The 21,721-nt window shown below is 47.4% G+C and overlaps 2 pseudogenes across 2 annotated transcripts in view; both read left to right on the top strand.

Moving 5' to 3' along the window:
* LOC306655724 (olfactory receptor 1E5-like) overlaps window positions 1-21,721 on the top strand; it is a 517,137-nt pseudogene that overhangs the window by 113,408 nt on the left and 382,008 nt on the right. The gene's annotated exons all lie outside the window — the stretch shown is intronic.
* Window positions 8,718-9,548, top strand: LOC306657708 (ATP synthase F(0) complex subunit B1, mitochondrial-like; annotated as a pseudogene). The gene has a single exon. The product of its transcript is annotated as an ATP synthase F(0) complex subunit B1, mitochondrial-like (transcript).

Raw genomic sequence — 21,721 nt, 5'->3', positions numbered from 1 at the left:
AATGGTGTGGGTGTGTAGTGTAATGTGTATGTATGTGGTAGGTGTGAAGTGTGTGTGTGATGTGTGCGTGTCATGTGTTGTTTATACAGTACAGTTTGTACAGTGTGGTGTGTTTCATGGTGTGTGAGTTGTAGTACTGTGTTGAGTGTGTTGGGTTGTGTGTGTTGTGTGATGTGTTAGGAAGTGTGTGTGCACGTGGGGTGTACGTGTACTCTTTTTCCCTCAATTTCAGAGGGACTGTGCCTTTGCAGAGGCAGGGCCTCAGATTCAAGGGCATCAGTGCTGGTGCCACCCTGCCCTCTGGTGGTGAATGGCAGTTATGGTGATGACAGTGATCCCTGGGTCCACAGGATGGCCTGTGGCAGACAAGGAACCCCCTGAGACTCACATATAAGTCAAGGCCCAACATCCACCACAGAATTCCACTGTCAAGATGGCAGTCAGCTGGTCGGGCCTGTGCCCAACAGGAACATGGCTTCCTGTCTCCTCATGGTGGACAGGTTGAAAGCCCCCCTGCCCTCCCTGTGGTAGCCCTGGGAAAGCTTCCCATAGCCGTGCTCATGCTCATGCTCACAGACCCTAGGAACAGACTTATGTGCTGCTGGAAAGGCCACAGGAATGAAAATCCATGAAAACCAAGACCTGTGTTCAGTGGCCATGTTTGTAATGAATGTGATTCTGTGGCTGCAGCCTGGAGTGTTACACAGTAATCACAGTAGAGAAGGGTGAAAGTAGGAAGCCAGGGCATGGTGGCACTTGCCAGTGGCTCTGACAAAGGCCAGGGACAGACAAGAGGCTGCTCTTCACACCCTCCCCACTCTTATTCCACCACTCAAAGCTTCAAGCCTGAGATCAGAGGAGGGTATTCCCAGGGGCGCCTTCCAACCTGGGAGCTTCCTCCTCATGTCCAGGGTGATACCTACTCAAAGGAAGGGTCTTAACTAGGACAGGGCTGGAGGGTCTCTTCTTTGGGAATCCTGGACCATGATGCTCTCTAATGAAAGAAATGCCATCTTTCTGGATGTTTATTTTTGGTGTCCCCTGCACACCTCCAAAAAACACTACAGTGCTATGATTGCCCAGGTGGCTTTGTAGAATAAACATGGGGTCAAGATTCCCCCAATGACACCCCAACAGCACCCCATCTGCTCTGAATCCTTCTCTGTGCCCTTTCCTGCTGTTTCCATGGCCTGGAGTCATCCTGTGGCCTTGGCCAGATGGGTGACGTGGCTGAGGGAGGGAGGCTGGGCCAATGCCCACAGGAGAGGTTAAACCCCAATCCAGGCTCTGGCTGAGACAGTAGATCATCAGTCACTGGGGTAACCATGGGGAGGGCAAGTGAAGGAAGAGAAGTGAGAGGTCCTGGCCATGTTCCAGTTGCCTCTTTTCTGCCCCTTAGATCCAACTTACCCCTGAGGAGGTGAACCTCATGCTTTCCCCACAGGATGAAGTCAGGGAACCCAAGAGCCCCTGGGTCTGCCTGGGCAGACAGCACTAGTTGGATCTGAGTTTCAGAGAAATATGAACAATTGTTTTAGCATTGGCATGTCTCATGCAGCATGAGGAGTGAATCCAGCAAGACTGCCTGGAGGAAGGAGTGCCCCCCAGGCCCATGTGTGAAAGGCAGTTCCTTGATAGTGCTTCTGGGAGGTGGTAGAACTTAGGAGGTTTCAGATCACTGAGGTGAGTCCTTGATGGGCTGAGTCTCCAACTTATTTCTCTCTTGCATCGTAGACATGAATTGTGAAGTTTTCTCTGCCATGATATGCCACCTCACCACAGGCCCCAAGGCAGCCCTGGACTGAAAGTTTTAAAACTGTGAGCCAAAACAAACCCTTCCTCTTTGTAGGTCTCAGGTATTTTGTTACAGCACTGGAAAGCTGACTGTTCCACTCCACAGCCTCCCTGTGCCCCAGCACTTGCTTTCCCAGCCACACAGTCAGGTGGCATGAAAGTAAGTATCCTCAGAGATTTGTGTGTGTTCATTCCTAGACTGTCCATCACAGAAGAAAGGAGGAACCTCTGTGAGATGCTCATCAACAGCACATCACTCAGCAGCACAGAGCAGAGCATGGACAGGCCCATGGCACAGATGCACGGCACTGAGCTCACACCAAGTTCAGAGCAGCAACCCCCACATCTCTGCCTTATTCTACTTATGGAAGTTTCCAGAATAGAAAAGACTGAGAGTTGGCAATAGAAATCAGAACAGTGTTTACTGGGCAGGGGCAGCACAGGAGACTTCACGAGAGCAGTTGCAGGGATCTATCCCTGTGTAAAATTTCATGGGGTGCCTATAAAGGGAGAGCTTTTGTGTGTTTCCCAGTTCATGGTCATTCTTTGTCTTCAGTGGTGAGAAACACAATTATCAGCGGCAGCAAAGCATTCAGAAAAACATCTAAAGATGGAGTGAAGTGGGTCTTGGGTCTCAGAGGGCCTCGGAACTTCAATGGGGACCCAGGAGTTTGGGATCATTCTGGTGGGAGGGATGAGCACTCCCTGGGGGAAGAGATCCTGTAGCAGAACAGGCAGTGACCTGGTCAGAGGTGCCCTGCAGCCAGGATGAGAGGATAGAGGGCAGGACAGAGGGGAAGAGGCTGGGGCCTCGGCCAGGACAGCTGGGATGGAGGGCAGGACAGGGGGGAGATCATGGGGTGGGGATTGGCAGCTTGTGAGGCTGGGGCACCAAAAGGCTACTGAGATGCCAGGTGCATAGTTAAGTGACAAGTGAAATGGGGGCAGGGGATGGGAAGGAACAGGCTTGGAATAGGAGAAAATCACAACCGTTTGGTAGAAGGTGATTGGGCAACAACCAGGAGGGGATGATCCCAGGACACAGCTGGGAGGGACAGTGGAGGACAAGTGGGTAGAAGGAAGGAGCAAGATGGGGTGGGGAGAGAGCCGGGATACTGATGGGGATGCTGTAGGGCCAAGACCAAGAGGGACAGTGAAAAGAGAGAGGGAGAGGCGGTGAGGAGGGAAGAGACAGAGCAGGGAGGTGGGAGAAGGGAAGAGAGGGAGAGTCTACTTGAGAAGCTCTTTGTATCCAGGAAATAACAATAGCAAGAACAGCGCACACAGCAGAGCTTGAGCCAGCCACACTGCATACATTACTCCATGCTTCTCAAGCTACCTGGCCTTACAGATGTTGCTGTTACCTCCAATTTGCAGAGGAGAAGATGGCCAGGAGGGGGACATGGAGTGTCAGAGTCTGCGTTCCCAGGCTATGAGCTGTCCTCCTCCCTCCAGGCGGTGGATCAGGGTTGTGGATGGTAGGCAGAGGGCCTGGGCAGGGGAGCCTTATTGGCTCTTCAGTTTGGGCAGGAGTCGTGGTGTGGGCTGTGCAGTTGCAGCTTCAGGCCTTTGGTAGCCTGGTGGCCGCTTCTTTCACATTACGCCTCATCCAGAGGGAGAGGGGGGATTTCCCTCCAGCCATGTGGATAGCCCCACTGCCTGACATTTCCTGGGCAGACACAGCTGTCCTGAGTCTCCTAGGGTATTATAGAGACAAGAGTCCTCTGGGTGTGTCCTCACACAGTGGGGGTGGGAGGAGTGTCTAGGAGTCAGGGTTCCTGGGGGCTGCTGACCTGGAGTCCTGCCTCTGGAGCTACGGAGAGGCCATGACTCACTGGAACTTTGGAGTGACTTGGAGGACTAAGGCTGCTCATGGCCATTACTACCATGGAAACTTTGATGCTGCTGAGCATGCAGGTTGGCAGACTATAGTGTAGCATGCTGCAGGCACTCCCCCACACCCCTGGAGAGGGCAGTGCTGGGCCTGGAGCCTCAGGTGGGCCAGACCAGAGTCTGTGTTCATCACAGTGCTCTAATCCAGGTGTCAGAGCCACAGGAGAGCATCTGGCCTGCACACCCTGGACAGCAGGAGGTCCAGGAGGACACTCCCATCCCTATTGAATGGTCAGTCCAGAGCAGACAGATGCAACTTGGTAGGTAAGAATCCTGTGAACTATGTGGGAACTGTAGACCATGTTGAGGAAGCACCAGGGCACAGTTATACCTTAAGAGGATTTGTGTGTATCACACCTACCCCTCCAAATGTTAGGAAGTAGGTGCTGTCATGAGACCCATTTGATACATAAGGCAATTGACATGCAGAGACATTAACTATCTGACTTGAGTTTACAAAGCATGTCAGTGGCAGAGCCCGGTTACAACCAGGTACACTGGATTTGGGATTCCGTCTTCTCATCGTGACCAAAGATTGATGACAACAAAGTACACAGAACGATGGGGGTTGACCCCGAGCCCTGGAATGGGGCACAGGGAGACTGAGCCAGTGTGACTTAGGGCACGTGTCTGCAGTGGAGAAGTGAGTGCTGGCACAGAGACAAAGCAGGAAGGGCTACTCTGCCAGACAAGTGCTTCTGTGAGGCAGACACAGCAGCAACAGAGTAGAGGTGTGAATCTGGGAGGAACTTGGACCAATTAAACATAGCGAGAGGGAGACACAGGAATGTCTGGCTTGTGGGGATTTCCTGTTTTCATGTGGCATGTGGACACAGGTTTGGGAGGACAGTCTTGGTGAGAGAATAGCAGCTAAGTGGTCATATGTGAAAGGCATGAAGGGGCATGGAGAGCCTTTAGAAAGAATGGGCAAAGGTGAGCATAATAAATAGAACCCATCTGATCCTCACCAGGCTTTGGGGCAAAGTGTAGGAACTTGTGGCAAATTGCATTTTGTTCCCACAAGCCACACAGAAGAAGGGGATCAGAGTGCCAGAGAAATGCCCCTACACTGGGGTAGAAGAGAGATTATTGATTTATTTCAGGTTAGGGAATTGAACCCAGGGCTTTGCACATTCAAGGCAAGTGCTTTACATCTGTGTTCACCCCCAGCCAAACCAAATGTATTTAGGGGCAAATGGGTGGGTTGTGTGAGGTCACCAGAGCTGATCAGAGTCAGAAACAAATGGAAATCTGGAGACAGTAGAGCCAGTAGGGCTGGGTGTCTGGGATGGTTTTTGTAAGCCCATGATCTTGGGGAAGGCATTCATGACATTCCTGGGCTAAGCTCACTGTGATATTTATTCATTTATTCTCCAGTCACCTTAGGTGAGTCCCATGATCCCACCACACTGAGTAAGTGAGGCAGACTAAGATGACTAACGTGTTATGAGCAGGCTGAGAATAGGAGTTGGAACTGGGATTCAAGTCCAGATGTTAAGGATACTGAAGACTGAGCTTTAACCACCACTTAGGTTTGACTCGTGCCAACTACAGTTGAAACCATAATACACTCCTTCACCTCCCTCACTATCACTGCTCTTAGCAAAATCACCACAACTGCCTTTCTCCACCATCCTCATCATCCCCATCATCCCCACTATCTCCACCACCATTAATATCATACCACCATTACTGCCTCCATCACTATCACCTTCACCTTCATTAGTAACACCAGCACTGCCACCTTCACTACCATCACCATCACCACCACTACCACCAGCATCACCACCTTTACCTCCACCATCACTATCACCAACTCCACCCCATCAGCAACTCCAACTTCAATACCATCATCATCATCTCCACCATCATTTCCTTAATTAGTACAATCACCATCATTAGAACCATCTCTGTCATTATCACCATCACTGTCATTATCACCATCACCATCACTATCACCACCACCATTAACACCATCACCACCATCATAACCACCACCAACAACAGCAACATCACTACCACCACCACTACCACCACCACCTCCACCATAAAAGAATCAGTGCTACCATCATCACCATCAACACCATTACCACTCTGTCTGGAACACAGCAACAGCCACCACTTCACAGTGTTTTTATCAGAACCAGATAAGTTATTACATATAAGGTCCTTAGGTAGAGTTTGCTCTCATGCACATGTTTGTGGCCATGTCCATGCTGAAGTGGTTTCCCTTACCTGCAGTTTCTTCCTCTCTCCTTTCCATCCTTCTAAATTCACCTATTTTGGAATTCTGTTTTTTCCAGAGGAAGGTACATTATGTTAATTTTGGACAATTTTAGCTCCTAGCATGGGAACAGCTACCCATCACCAACTTCCACATCTGGAGTACACAACCATGCATATCTTCCCAGGGCACCTTGTACAAAGCTTGTGGGGACCAGAGTGGGCAAGAGGAACCATTTTCTATATAAATTGTGGATCTGCATTCTGATATGATAATTGCTGCTTTTATCTTTGAGGTGCAAGCATAGGTGGGCAACCACTGCTTTATCCTTCTTCTGACTATTGCAAGAACACAATCTCAGTTGAAGGAACTTCTGGAATATTTAAAGGACCAAGACCCCTTTCTCCCTTCTTTCACTCTCTCTTTCATTTTTCTCTTTTGCCCCCTTTTGGAGCCAGTCACTAAGAAGACATTAGTGCATGAATTGAGGGACTTAAAGTTAGAAGGCCTACAGAAAACAAATAGCAAATGACATAAATAAATCCTTCTTTATCAGTAATCACTTTAAATGTAAATAAATTAAACTTTCCAATCCAAACATGGGGATTGTCAGAATGGAAAAAATATATCCCCCCTGATCCAATTATATGCTCTTTGCAAGAGACTTACTTTATTTTTATTATGTATTTATTTATTTTTATTTGCCAGAATGGGGCTCAAACCAGGGCCAGGTGCATGCCAAGCATGTGGTCTACCTGTGTGCCACATCTCCAGTCTTAGACTCACTTTAGATCCAGAGACACAAACAGGTAGAAAGCAAGGAGATAGAAAAAAGTCCAGTAAGCAGTGACCCACAGGGAACTGGTGTGCCTATACTAATAGGAGACACAATGGACCTCAGATCAAAAAAGGTTACAGTTATCTCATACTAGACAAAGGTGCCAGAAACAATCACTGGAGGAAAGATAACCTATTCAATAATGGTGTTGGGAATATTGGAAATCCACATGTAACAAAATGAAATAAAATCCCTATCTCTCACCCTGCATGAAACTCAAAGTGGATCAAAGACCTGGGCACTAGACCAGAGACCCTGTGCCTAATAGAAGAAAAAGTAGACCCAAATCTTCACCATGAAGGCTTAGGATCTGACTTCCTTAGAAAGATTCCTAAAGCAGAAGAAGTAAAATCAAGAATCAATAAATGGGATGGATTCAAACTTAAAAGCTTCTTCTCAGGAAAGGAAACAATTGATAACTTGAAGAGAGAGCCTCCAGAATGGGAGAAAATCTTTACCACATGCACCTCAGATGCGCATTAATCCCCAGGATATATAAAGAACTCAAAAAACATAACACCCAAAAAAAATAACTCAATCAATATATGGGATAATGAACTGGACAGACACTTCACAGAAGAAGAAATACAATTGATCAACAAATATAAGAAAAAATGTTAAACATCTCTAGCAATTAGAGAAATGCAAATAAAAACTCTAACATTTCATCTCACTCCAGTCAGGATGGCAATTATACAAGAATACAAGAAACAATAATGTTGATAAGGATGTGGGGGAAAAGGCACACTCATACATTGCTGGTGGAAATGCAAATTGGTGCAGCCATTATGGAAAGCATCATGGAGATTCTTCAGAAAACTCGGAATGGAACCACCATTTAACCCAGCTATCCCACTCCTTGGTTTATACTCAAAGACTTAAAGTCAGCATACTACAGTGATGCAGTCACGTCAATGTTTATAGTAGCTCAATTCACAATAGCCAAACTATGGAGCCAACCTAGCTGCCCTTCAATAGATGAATGAATAAAAAAATGTGATATATATATATATATATATATATATATATATTCAATAAAGGTGCTGGGAATATTGGAATTCCGCATGTAACAAAATGAAATTAAACCCCTATCTATGTGTGTACACACACACACATACATATTTATATATATATGCAAAGAAATATTACTCAGTCTTAAAGAAGAATGAATGATGGCATTTGCCAGTAAATGGATAGAGCTGGAGAATATCATGCTAAGCAAAATAAGCCAATCCCACAAATCCAAAATCAGAATGTTTTCTCTGATATGTGGATGCTAATTCACAAAGGGGCAGGGAGACTAGGGAAGAATACAGCTACTTTAGATGAGGTAGAGGAAATTGAAAGGATGCTAAGGAATAGGAAAGATAGTAGAATAAATCAGACATCATTACTCTATGTACATATGTAACTATTCAACAGTAGGGATTCTACATCACATATAACCAGAAGAATGAGAAATTATACTCCATTGTATATGATGTATCAAAGTGCATTCTACTGTTATGTTTAATTAATTAAAACAAATACAAAACTTTGTAAAAATATTACTTGGGACAAAGAAGGACAATGTATACCAATAAAGCTTCAGTCAGCTAGAAGTCATGTATAAACATTTACATGTATGAAAATACACGTGAAAAGGGACAAAATTCTGACCCATAGCACAACATGGAAGAACCATGAGGAACCTGCACTAAATGAGATTAGTCAGGAATTCCACTCCTCTGAGGTCCTTAGGAGTCACATCCATGGGGACAGACAGTGGGTGGTGAGTGCTAGGGCCAGAGGCAGGGAGGGTTTAGTGTTAGTGGGATGGAGCTTCAGTCTGGGAAGATGAGGAGGTCCTGAGAATTGGCTGCTTTATGCCACTAATGGTACACTCAAGAGTGACCAAGATGGTAAATGAGATGGGACATACATTCTACCACAGTAACCAAGTCCTATTAAAAACAATCAAACTGGAAAATGGGCCCTGAGGAGAGTCTCCATGTGGAGTCAGGGACACTAAGCCTGCTGCCTGGACATTTGCTGCCCAAGCTCTCACAGGTGGCACTTTCTGCCACTACCACAGAGGTCCCCTGTCTCAGGAATGCAGCCATCCTAGGACCAGGGGTAGAGCAGGCAACAAGGATTTTTCACACAGGGCAGCCATGTCTTGCTCCTCTATCACCTCTTCCTGAATATGGAGGAAAAGTTTGTTCTGGGCTGATCCCTGGGGAATTCTCCTACTATCTTTATCCTATAATTGATGTGACAGGACCCTACCTGCTTGGAACTGGGCTTATTTTTTTATTTTCTATCCAAAGAAATGTATGTGATTACCCTGGAGACCTTCTCTACTATATCAATATATGGTTACTTGTCTACATAATTAAAAAATATGGTGCTTCATTGATAATCTCAATGAGCAAAAAATTGCTCAAGTAGAAGAGATTTTAAAGCAGACTTCTATCAAACAAATCCAGGATACAATTGAGTTGGAGAAGTCACAGCAGGTGCTGGTTCAGAAGTGCCACTATCTTTTTGATGTCCAAAGAAATAACACTGCTATGACCTTGGAAGTTACTTACCAGAAATGGCTACATAAAGTATATAAGGAAGTAAAGAATTGCCTGCATTATCATATCTCTGTGCAGAATATGATGCAATGAAAGGAACAAGAGCACATGATAAACTGGGTGGAGAAGCATGTGGTACAGAGCATGTCTGCACAGCAGGAAAAGGGGAAGATGGCCAAGTGCATTGCAGATCTCAAGGTGCTCACAAGGAAGGCTCCAATGTAGCCAGTTACGTAAATGTATCATCCCAGTTGAGACAGCTATACACAGTTGACTGAGTAAATGAAAACAAGTCTATGTGACAAATTCTTTCTGTATGACTGTGTACTGAAATTACAGTTTGCCTTTCCTAAAAAAGAGAAGTTCAAGTTTCTTTCAGTGAGAAAGCTAAATCTGTTGGCCAGTCAGATATTTCTCATCATTATTTTGCATTTTGAGTTGTTATTTGATCATTTTTGAAAAAGCAGTTTGCTTTTATTAAAACATATTGCCTGGTGAAAGATTACTATTACAATTTAAATTTATAATTAATCCCATCATCTTCCAAAATAATTAAAAAAGAAAAAAAAAAAATAAACCAACCCACCTTCTCCCAGTGCTGCCCCTGGATGAAGCCTCCCTGGAGTGCTCCAGGCCACAGTGACTTGGATCCCAGAGACCGAGGTGCCAGGTGGGATGGGCAGCTGTCACTTCTTGTGTATGTGGAGTGCCAGGGACTTACTGCCTGGGGGATATGTGGGCCCAAAGGGTGACTATCATGGAGTTCAGCATTGGCAGTGGGAGTGCAGGCCAGCCAGATGAGGGAGGGCCAGGGAGCACCCATGACAGGAAATGGGAAGGGCTCTGTGGGATTAGTGGCCCCTTCATGGACAGAGCTCAGACCCCTTTGAGGAGTCCACTGCCTCTGTGCTCTGACCCTGATCCTGTCATTGGGGTCATGAGCCGCCTCCCCTGCAGAACTTCTAGGCTAGTTCTGTTTCTCTGGGTCCACTTTGGAAGCAGGACCCTAATGACCTAGTCTCCTGTGGCCACTGTAACAAACAACAAAAATAATGGCTTGAAACAATACTTTATCATCTGTAAATTTATCGTCGATAAATACTTTATCGTATTTATCGTCTGTTACTTCAGGGGTCAGAAGCTTGAAATGGGTTTTCCTGGCTGAAAGCAAGGTGTGGCTGGTGGTGTTCCTCCCACAGACTGAAGGACAGCTCTGCCCCTGCTCCTCCCAGCTTCCAAGGGCAGTTCTGTTGTGACCCCTCTTTGCTTCTGTTCCCACCTCCCTGTCTCTGCCCCCTGGTCTCCTGCTTCATTCTGTGCATACTTGTGATGACATCAGAACACCTGGGCAAACCAGAATCACCTCCCCACATCCAGATCCTTAGCTTCATCCCATCTGCAAAGTCCCCTTGCAGTGTGAGGTGATGTGGGTGCAGGTCCCCAGGGTTACAACTAGGATGTCTCTGGGGCATTTTTCTACTTACAGAACTATTAGCTGCCTGTCATACTGTTCAGGTTACCTAGGGGATGATGCTTAGTTACATCACAGACAATGGACTGGTCACTTGTGACGAGTCCAGGTATTGTCTTGACTCCCTTACAGGAATGTGCTGTTCCTCTTGGCTGACCCCTGGCCTTTCCTACTAGCCCATAAAAATGACACAGACAAGGTGGCTGGAGCTCTCTGCCTGGGAAGTCAGTGGAGTCAGGCCTCCTTCTGGGATACTGGGAGGACTCAAGGAGATGGAAGTGGTGTTGGAAGCATGTCTGCCCCCTCCTGTCACTGCGGAGCCTGGATGCTGGCCAAGGTCTAGGCTTGATCATGTGGGGCACTCCCAGGCTGCTCCCAGGAGTCTTGACCAGTCCATCAGGCTGTGTGGGGTGTGGGCTCTGAGGGCACCAGTGTGCTTATGGTAGCTAGGTCCCAGGAGAGTGGTGACTGTCCCTACATATAGAGCAGACACGAGGCCACAACATCAAGGAAATCTGTCTCTTCACAGTTTGGAAGATGTAGTCCTCTATGTGGAAAGCAGCCCTCACACCAGGTGTGACCTGCCTGGCCACATCCCCCCTCAGGTACTCAGTTTCCTTTTCCATAAAATGGGATCATTATTCATACCAGGAATCTTGGTAGTTGGAAAGAAAGACCAAATTCCCACACTTTGCACCTTGAATATTTACTTTTCTGACAGAGCCAGAACCCTGTCAGTCCACACATGGCTGGTGGAGACTAAAACCCTTCCAGAGACCCTTGACCTCCCAGCCAATGCCTGCCCCTCACCCCTATTTTCCCTTCTGGTTGTGGAGGTGATGTGTTCCTGGAGTCATCTGCCCCTCACTGGCCAGGGGAAGTAGCTCTGATGGAGCTGGAGGAGCTGAGGACCACCCGCCCTGCGCATCTCTTTCCTGCTTCATGTGGGCAGTGTCTGGCTCACATAGCACCTTGGCTTCTGGATCCATGGGGCACTTGGTGAGGTGACAGTACCCAGGGCCAAGGAGACCTGACTAGACATGGTGGCAATGAGAGGGGGCCCTGGAAGCAGGGAGGAGAACCTGCAGCAGTCCAGATAAGCACTTCCTCCTGGAATATCTGACACCAAGCAAAATGTAGCTCAGGTCCCAGTCCAGGCTTAAGAGTCTGAGGCAGGACCCAGGAGTGTAGAGCTGCCCAAGGTCACGTGGAGAAACAGCTGTGCTGTTCAATTCATTCCTGGGCTCCTACACCTTAGTCAGGGGTGTCCTGGAGAGGGTGGTTGGGCTGAACTGATTGCCTCTATGATCAATAGCAAGCAAGCAGCCTCTGGACATCTGGGCTCCTGAGGTAGAAGGGATCTGACCAGTAGTAGTAAGCAGTGTGGAATTCCCCAAGGTCACGGCCCTTGGATTTGAGTGCATGGCTCAGGGCTACTTGCAGCCTGTGGAATCCAGTCTCTGCTGGTGGTGGGCAGAGGGTATGTGTCCAGCTGAGTTCCCCTGGGCATGCAGTCATGTCCCACCATCAAGAAGGTCCTGCCCTAGTGCTGCACTCCCTTGCTTTCTGAGAGACTCTCACACCCAGCCGCATTCTTCCCTCCAATGTTTCCACACCTTTGAAATTCAGATTGTACACACTGCTGTGTCCTCTTCATTCTTGATGGGACACAAATAAGTTTTCCTATAGCCCATGGTGTGGTGAGGCAAAGAAGTTGATGTCATCTCTGTGTGACAACTCTCACCCCTTCTTGGCCCTTATCAGTCACATTAGGCACCTAGCATGTCCTCTGTGGGGAGGCTGTGGCCAGCCTGTTCCACAGAGCACCTAGTGCCTGTGCATCACACCTACACTGCAGCAAGCAAAATTACCAGCCCCTGTATCATGGGTTGAATTGTGTCCCCCAATTTCATATATTGAGACCCTGACCCCCAGTCCCTCAGACTGTGACTACCTGGAGATGGAGTCTTTCAAGAAGTGACACAGGTTGTGAGGTCACTGAAATGGCCCTGATGAATCCTCCTAGTGTCTTCGTGAAAAAAGGACATCAGGACACAGACACACAGAGGGACAGCCATAGGAGGACACAGGGGGAAGATGGCAAGGAGAGACCTCAGAGAATCCAGCCCTTCCTGCACCGGGACCTTGGTCTCCAGCATCCAGAACTGGAAGATGCTCTTCCACGGTTCTGGCCCCATTCTTCAGTGTTTGCTATGGTGGAACAGAAAATGCTGCTGGTGAGGGTCGCCAGCAAGAGGCAGAGCAGGTTAACCAGCCTGGGCTGTGGAGGGAGAGGATAAGTCGGGTTGTGCCAGGAATAGTGAAGTGGGGAAGTGGGGTCTAGAGGCAGGCTTAGGCCTGGGCCAGGCAGGTGAATGCCAGAAGTATTCATCATCTGACCACAGCCCCATGTGGACACATGTCAGTACCTAGGAGTGAGCTAGGACTGACACCCCACCCACCACAGGGCAGGCTCTGGAAGACCCCTGTTTCTAATCTAGGGACTGAGATTGGCTGGCAAATGTTCAGGCGAATGCTGTGATTGTTCTGGCCCTGTCTTCACCCTAAATAATGGGAACAACAGTGCTGCCTTCTTCCATATACCTCGAAAAGTCAGCTGGCCTCATGCAGGCCAGACACCTGCTCTGTATACCTGTCCACCCACCTGCCTGGACCAGGGATGAGATGCCTGCTTTGGTTGCTGCCTCTGTGCCTGCTGGCATGGCCAGGTAAGCCTGTGGGTGCCCTGCCCTATGTCCCCAGGGCTCTTAGGACCCTGGCTACCACCCTGAGGATCTAGGCTGACCTAGGTGGGCAGTCGCCCAGAATGATGTACCCCACTGCCCAGAGGAGGGGCCAGGATGCAGGGCAAGACTTGCTTAGAGCCTCAGTTTCTTGTCCTGGAGAGAGAGGGCACACTTCTGTGACTTGTGGTGGGCTCCCAGAATCAGCAGTGGGCTGCCATGGTGGGCAGGTATGTAGGTGGGCCAGGATGAGGTGGAGGTTGGTAGGTTGGTGCTTTCCAAACAGCAGGGTCCATGCTTGTGGGGGCAATGGCTGTGGAGTGGGAGGCCTGGGTCCCTGAACCAAGGCACGTCTCCCCCAGTCCAGGGCCTGAGGTGTCACGAGTGTTTGGCATTAAGGAATTTCTTCCAGCCCACATCTTGCAAGGCCAACACCTGATACTGCCTGACTACCTGGAACAGTTGGGGAAGAGATGGTATGGGTGAAATGTGGATCTGGCACTCAGGGCCTCCAGCAGAAGGGCAGGCTCTGGAAGACTCCTGTTTCTAATCTAGGGACTGAGATTTGCTGGCAAATGTTCAGACAAAGGCTGTGACTGTTCTGGCCCTGTCTTCACCCTACAAAATGGGAACAACACTGGTGCCTCCTTCCATATGACCTTAGAAGAGCAGACAGAATATTCTGTCCACTCCACACACTGCATGGGAAACACTGAATTCAGAATGTTCCCAAGGGTACCAGCTACTCAGAAAGGAAGTGGGGGAAAAGTAGAGTAGCAGGTAGAAGCCCTGGTTGTGGTCACATGCTGGGCCCTGACCCTGGTCACCTCCTACTGTACTTCCCCTTTGGGGTGGGAGAGTGAGGAGGAAGCATCAGGTAGGTTGTCAAGAAGCCTGAGTGTGCTGAGAGGGGCAGGAGTGGATTCCATAGGCCTCAATAAACAGCTCTCTGTCTTGCCTCTTCCAGGTCCCCCAGGACAGCAAGTGCTTGTTATATTGTCATGTGCTTCTACCTGCCCCGGCTTCCAAGAAAGCCTGGCTTACTCCAGAGCCTCCTGTTGCAATGCAGATCTCTGGAACCACACCATGAGCCTCAGTGCCAGGGGAGGATGCTGGCTCTTAGCATCTCGGGCACCAGCCTCAGCAGGTTTTGGTGGAGCTCAGTCCAAGTCATGCTCAAGAGTACAGGATTAGGAGTCTGGAGCCAAGTCCCACTGGTGGGTGACATGCTTTATGGCCTTGGTGTGTCACTTTCATACTTCCAACCACAAGAATTCCAGGAGATGGACACACAAGTGGGCCTTATAGGACACTGGACACAACACTCAAGGTATGGCCACTGTTCAGGGTACTGCATGCTCATCACCAGGCTGAGATTTGGCCACCTATCAGCTTCCAGGAGCTGTGCAGTTAGGTGGTCCTGGTTGTAGATCTGTTGCTAAGCCAGGCTGAGGCAGGAGCCTTTGGAAGTCCAAGCCATTGCTCCTCTGTACTGGTGCTCCAGGGCTCAGGCCCCCTAGTAACCTCAGAGAACCTGGGCCTACACCATCACCCCAGGTGAGCAGGAGCCCTGGAGGAACACCAGTGCTGTGCTGCTAGCACTCGGGTGGGGCATGCTGCTGTGAGGTAGTCCAGAGACCATGGAGAAATGCAGAGTCTTCTACTGGCTGGGGCAGGGGAAGTTGCCCTCATGGGGACAGACAGACTCCTGAGCTTCATGTGGGGTAGTGCTGGTGGCAGGAGGGGCAGCACAGGTAGTGCTTGCAGCCCAGGCATCACCTTTGCTCCAGGGCTGGGTCTGCCCAACCCCATGAGAATCTCAGCTGCAAGAACTCCAGTACATGCTGGATCCAAGAGCACTGAGAGGTACTACCCTGTCCAGCCTGGCCTGGAAGCCTCAGGACCATTTTTTCTGGACACATGCAGCTGGAGCCAAAGCCAGGCAATGCCCAGCATTTCTGGTGGCTCTCGCACCCTCTCCAGTTCAGGCACCCTACAGCATCCACTTTCCTGCTGTCCCACAGACAGCCCCACTTAGGTCCACAGTGCCTAGAGACATGGTTGCCATCCCCTGGCCAGACAGTGATGATAAAGCATCTGAAGCATCCTGTATTTCCACAAAAACTTAATGATGTGCTGCAGCAGATGGTGAGGTAGGGCCTGGGGGCTATCCTAAACCCTGTGCCCACTTCTCACTCCCACCATCCCTCACAAAGGAGAAATTGCCAAAGCAGTCACAGTAAGAGGATTATCATCTACAAAGCCTTTTGTTTGAGTGTGGTACTGGAGACTGGATCTAGGGGTGTTCTACCACTGAGCCACACTCCAGCTTTTATTTTGAAACAGGGTCTCACTAAGTTGCTGAGATTACAGGCATGTTCCACCACACCTGATTTCAGTGCCTTTTAATACCATCTTGAGACTGACTGGTGAAGAGGTCTGGTCTACTTGCTACAATCCAGGACTGCTGGCACTTGATGCTGGGGGTCACCACAGCAATGACCTAAGACACCATCCTGAGACAGCATGGTGGACTCTACACACCACCCTGCCTGTGCTTGTTGTAAAAGAAATGCAGGAATGCATCACACTGTTTTCTAAAATCAGGTGAGGGAGAAACATTTGTAAGAGGTGAAAATGCACGCTCAGGTCCTACCTCTGCTCTGCAGGGTGGCTGAGACTCTTACTCATGAAGGACCAGGCAGAACTGGGGACCGACTCCAAACCTTTCCTTCCATGTGCATCACACACATACTTCCACCCATGCATCTTTAGTCATTGGAGCTGAGGGGACAGTAATGTGCCTTGGGTTTTGAAGCTAAAGTGACTTTTAGATTGACATGTTGACACCTATAGATATGGCAAATTCCTTTATATTTCAGGAGCCCCAAGGTAACCCATCCCTTTGATGGCAACTTTTAAGCTGCTTCTGATTTTCTGTGATCTCAGGTTGCTCATCTCTTATGCAGGTCTTTGTTCTCAAATCAGAATGTTTCCATTGAACATACTCCTACAAGTAGAATTCTGAAAAATAAATATTACACATTTAAAATTTTGGCTATTCCTTCCAAACTGCCCTTTTGGAAGATTGTCCCACACTAAGAACTGATCTTGGTGGAGGGTAGGAGAAAACTGAGAATCACAGCTATGATTATTTGGGTTCTGATAGGTAACCTGTACCTGCAGGGCTTCTCCCCCATGCTTTGTTGACATATTTTCAGAGCACGGAACTTATGTTAAGACTTGGCATTCACAGGATGCCCTCATTCCATTCTGAGTACTTTCTCATGTGATTCCTATAATTGGCACCTAATCTCAGCCTGGTTGCAATATGTCCAAATAGGCTTCATCACCTCCCTCTGTACATAGATACAGATGCAGGTGGGGCTAAGTTACCTGTGAGAGATCAACTCACTGGAGAACAGGAAAGGGCTGGGCTCTGGGCCCACCTCTGACTCATATGTCCCCCCAGGCACCAACTACTGTGCTGGCTAATAACCATAGATCCGCAGGGTATGGGGACAGGGAAGGCTGCCACCAAAGTCAGGCATGAGATTGGATGAATAGGTCAGGAAGGGCAACAGAACAAGCTGACATTCTCAGGTGAGAAGGAGGGTCAAGGGAGCCTGGAAACAGTCATGGTTGTGCTTGGGGACATTGTTTTTGTGGGGCATGAGGCCTGGAAAATGGACATGAGCTTGCTGTTGGACAGTAAAATTTGAAACTGAAACTTGTACTGCAGGCTCATCTATGTGGCTTGGCACAGTGATACTGAATTCCAGTGGAGGCAGGGCATCCAGAATAGTGTCAGGAACTGGGTGTGGGGACCTAGGTCTTTCAACAATGGAAGGGGAGGCCAGGATGTCATCACTGATGAGGGCATCTTGTGGGGCACATGATCAGAGACCTTCCCAGAGAATGGTGGCCACTCCTGGGCATCTACCTTATGTGCTGATTGAAAGAAAGTCCATCAGGGTTTGGGGAACCCCACAGATGTGTGGAAGACACTGGCCCACTCACAGAGCCTTACTGTAGAAAAACCTGGTACCAGGACCAGTTTCCTTAAACACCCTCTTTCTGGTTTCCCATGCCCTGCCTGGTCTCCTGAGCTTTCTAGGGAGGGTGTTGGGAGCACAGGGTCTTATCACCGATGGCACATCGTTCAACCATCCTAGAATCACTCTGCTTGGACTCAGTACAATCACTGTATTTCTCCTGAGTTGTTCACTAGAACCCTGTGTCCCAAGCCAGCATCAGGACAGTAGGTGCTACCTGGATCCTGTAGGTGGAGGCTGCTGGCACAGGTCTCCTGCAGGATTTCCAGGAGGCTTTCTACTGTGGGTTCCAGTAACCTGGGAGATCCTTTTGCCTGCTGTCCACAATCTGGCTCTTGGAGTCTGGGAGTGTTCACTCAAGTCTATTACCCTCCACTGTGGAACCAGGATGTCTCAGCTGAAGAGCTGGACTTCATGACTTGCTGATGCAAGCAGTGGCTCAGAATGCCTGCTGGAAGTTAAAGAGGGTGGGTCCTACTTTCCATTTCTCTCAGCTCAAGGTCACCTTCTCAGAGATGCTTTGGTCAACCATTCTGCTGAACCAGTTGCTCTCCAGAATAAGACTTTGTTTTATCATTGTCTTCCACCCATGGATGCTATTGCTCCTTGTACCTCACAAACATACCTACTAGCACATGTGTCCAGCACAAAGATGCTCAGCAAGGACTCTATTGACTCTCTCCTCAACCCCCAGGCTGTATACCCTACCCCTTAGAATGGATCCATCATCTACATTAACTTTCTCTTATCCTCTCATGTGTAGAAGCACCATCCAGATCTGGTCTGGACACAGACGGAGAATGTACAGTGCGGGGCTCTCTAGTTGAACTGGGTCTTCCCACAGTTGCCTGAGCAAGTTCCCTAATCTCCTTTCTGAGCAAAGGAGATAAATGACCTGCCTGCCTCTCAAGGGTCTGGGATGATCAGTCAGTGTCTGCAAAGTACACACAGAATGAGCTGTACTCTTAATTAAGGAACTAAATAAAAAGCAGTCTTCTCCTAGGGAAGACATTCTCTATGCAAATGCCCAGTGTAGAGACGTCCAAGATGGCAGAGAGAGGAAGGCTAGATGTCCAGTTGCTCTGTGGCTCAGGACTCAAGCAGTGGGAGTACTGTTTCTCAGGAAGGTGGGTGAAAGAGGGATTTCACTAAAATTCAACATTGGATAGTCAGAGTGTCTTAGAGACTCAGAAATTAGGGTGCACTGAATAAAGAAGAAAGAGTATATTGAAACCAAGCCAATTTCAGCAGCCAAGCTTGTTCACCAGAGGGAAGGGAGAACAGAGACAGAAATGCAATGGACAAATTTGGCACAGAGAGTCCTGTAGCTCAAAAGGCAGCCCAAGCTTAACTGATCCAGAGCCTGCACAGCCATCTGGTGTTGGAAAAGTGCACTGTTTATCAACTGGCCATGGACAGCTGAGGTGGGAGCCAATTCAAGGAGGCCACACTGCAGCTTGCAAACCCTGTCCTGGCAAGTGCCCAACATGTGGCCCAGAGTGTACCCAGCAGAACATGAGTGAAATAGGCACAGAGGAGATTGTACCAGGGGTATTCAAGTAACAGATACAGAAGGGAGCCCATCTGGATTTCCCTTTGAGTCTGATGGCTCATTTGACCAGTGGAAGTAGGTTGGGAATCTGAAGAGATGGTTGTTAATACATACAGGGACTCATCCCAGCAGGGTTGTATTTGAGAGCAGCAGAATGTGTGGAGAGTTGCGCACCACAACCATGACACCCCCCACCCTGACCATGTAAGCAGAATTTTTGGGAGACTCCTGAGACCCAGACTCCCAGCAGAGCTTGGCAGCTGCCGGACCCTTGGGGTGAGACCATCCATTCATGTCAATTATTATTTTGACCATTCCTTCTTTGTGTATTAATAATATTTTCCTTATTTATTTATTTATTTAGTTTGTATGTTCTTGCTGTGCTGCTTGGTTTGTGGACATATAAACATACTCATATTTCTTTTTTTCACTTTTTGCATTTTTAAATGTCATTGGTTTTTCTTGCCTTGTCTTTTGAGAGTTAAGGGTTTTGTTTTATTTTTGTTTTGTTTTGGTTTTGTTTCTTTCTCTCCTTTCTTCCCCAAGAACAGGAAATTCTCTTGTTCTTTATCCCTTTACCTTATGTTTCCTCCTCCTTCCTTATAATCATAACCTGCTATATGTCTTTTGCATTCTCTCTCTTCACATTTTAAACATTGTAAACTCTCTTCTATCTTCCTATAAAATTTTCTTTTCTCTTAACAAACTGTATTCTGACCACCTTTTAGATCTAGTTCATTTATATAACTTCTGACCCCACCATTCATGTTGCAACTATTGCTGCTGTGGATGACTTAATTGACACACTGCTGTTTGTCTTAATGCCAGATCTAGTTCATAGTTGTTGGTTTTGCTGTTGGCAATTTCTGACTCCTTCCTGGAATCTTCCAGGGTGACTAGGTGAGCTGTAGTCACATCTCTTTTAAGGTTCAAGCCATTGTTCTCCAACTTCACAGCAGGTGCTTCCTGCATCATCTTCTCAACGATATATGTTTTTTATACTTATGGATAAGTTTTATTAGAATGGAAGTATATAAACTAAGAGCATCAGGAAAAATATGTATCAGGAGGAATCCAGAGAAGCTGGGCACAGACTTTTGACAATTTCCCCATCTAGGATCATAAAGGACATGCTTTCTCTTTAGCAGTAAACTATGTGGACACATGTAAAATGTCTTTTCATTGAGAAAACTGTTCCAGTTTTGGGGTCTGAGGCTTTTATTGAGAGCCAGTCACATAGAGACAACATGCTACATGACAGTCACAGGCACTGAAACATAGGATCCAAGTGATGAAATCAGAAGCACATCAAGTATGCTGATGTATGTGCAAAGCACTCCTGATAGGCTGAAATGACATGGTCCATTGCCCCAGGTACACAAAACATAATTATCAACCATTAACATAAGAACATTCTGAGGGCCAAAGGTCAGTCATGGTTCCAGGTTCCCTTGAAGATATGCAAGGACTGTACTGCAAGACCTACTCAGGAAACACTTTCCTCACACTCCACATGCCCTACTCAAAACTCAACAGTGCCCCATTATATGAGGGATTGTATGTGTAAACTCTGACATATATCGAGATGACATGTAGTCATTGGTTGAACTGAGATTTGAACCTATGGTGGGTTTATTCTTGCTTTTATGCTGTACTGACTTCTCACTAGCAGCTATGTGCTGAGTTTATAGATCACCCAGTCCATTGGTATGAACAAAATCCTTACTTGACTGTAAATCAGTTTTAACCATCCTCTCTGCTGGGGACATATAAAGGTGTATTATGTTCATTCATATCTGACCTCCCAGTGGATTCTGTCTTTGCACAGAAAGTTTCCCTAGGTGTGTGTCTACAAGGTCATCATTATATTTATAGGTGATACAATGTTGTTGCTTATGCATAAAAGTACTAAGAGATAATACACGCATTCAGGGGCGAAAAAGCATTGTGGGTCAAACGTGGTAGCACAAACCTGTGATCCCAGCTACTCAGAAATTTGAAACAGGAGGATTACAAAATTGAGGCCAGTCTAGACAACTTAGTGAGACCCTGTCTCAAAATAAAAATGTTTTGAGTAGCAGCAGCCAGTGGCAGGGCACTTGCCTAGTATGCAGGAGCCCTAGGTTCAATCCCTTTCCCCCCAAAAAAGCATTGTGGGAGTTATAGACTTAATTTTCCTACTAATCTTACCTATTTTTTAAAAATATAAATAAATAAACAAAGGAAACTGAAAAGGAATAAGTTGTAAATTATTCTGGGTTAGAAAAACCTGATCTTTTAAAAAGCCCACGAATTGAAGCAAAAGTTGTGATGAAATTTTTTGTCATGACACAATTTTAAACATATGCAAAAGTAGGGCAAGTAATACACTGAACTATCATATAATCATTACTCAGATTAAACAATTATCAGTACATGGCCTATCTTGTTTCAATTAAACTTTTATCCATTATCCATTTGTATCCTAAAGGATAATAACTTTTTAAAATGCACAAACATGTCAGGTACAGTGTCACATGCCTGTAATGCCAGAGTCTCAGAAGGATGAGATGGGAGAATCCCAAGATCAAAGCCGGTCTCATAAAAAAA

This window comes from Sciurus vulgaris, assembly GCF_902686455.1.
Source record: "Sciurus vulgaris genome assembly, chromosome: 3".
In the NCBI taxonomy this organism is placed as follows: domain Eukaryota; kingdom Metazoa; phylum Chordata; class Mammalia; order Rodentia; family Sciuridae; genus Sciurus; species Sciurus vulgaris.
Note: the sequence above shows the minus strand (reverse complement) of the source record. Positions and strands in the feature narration are given on the sequence as shown.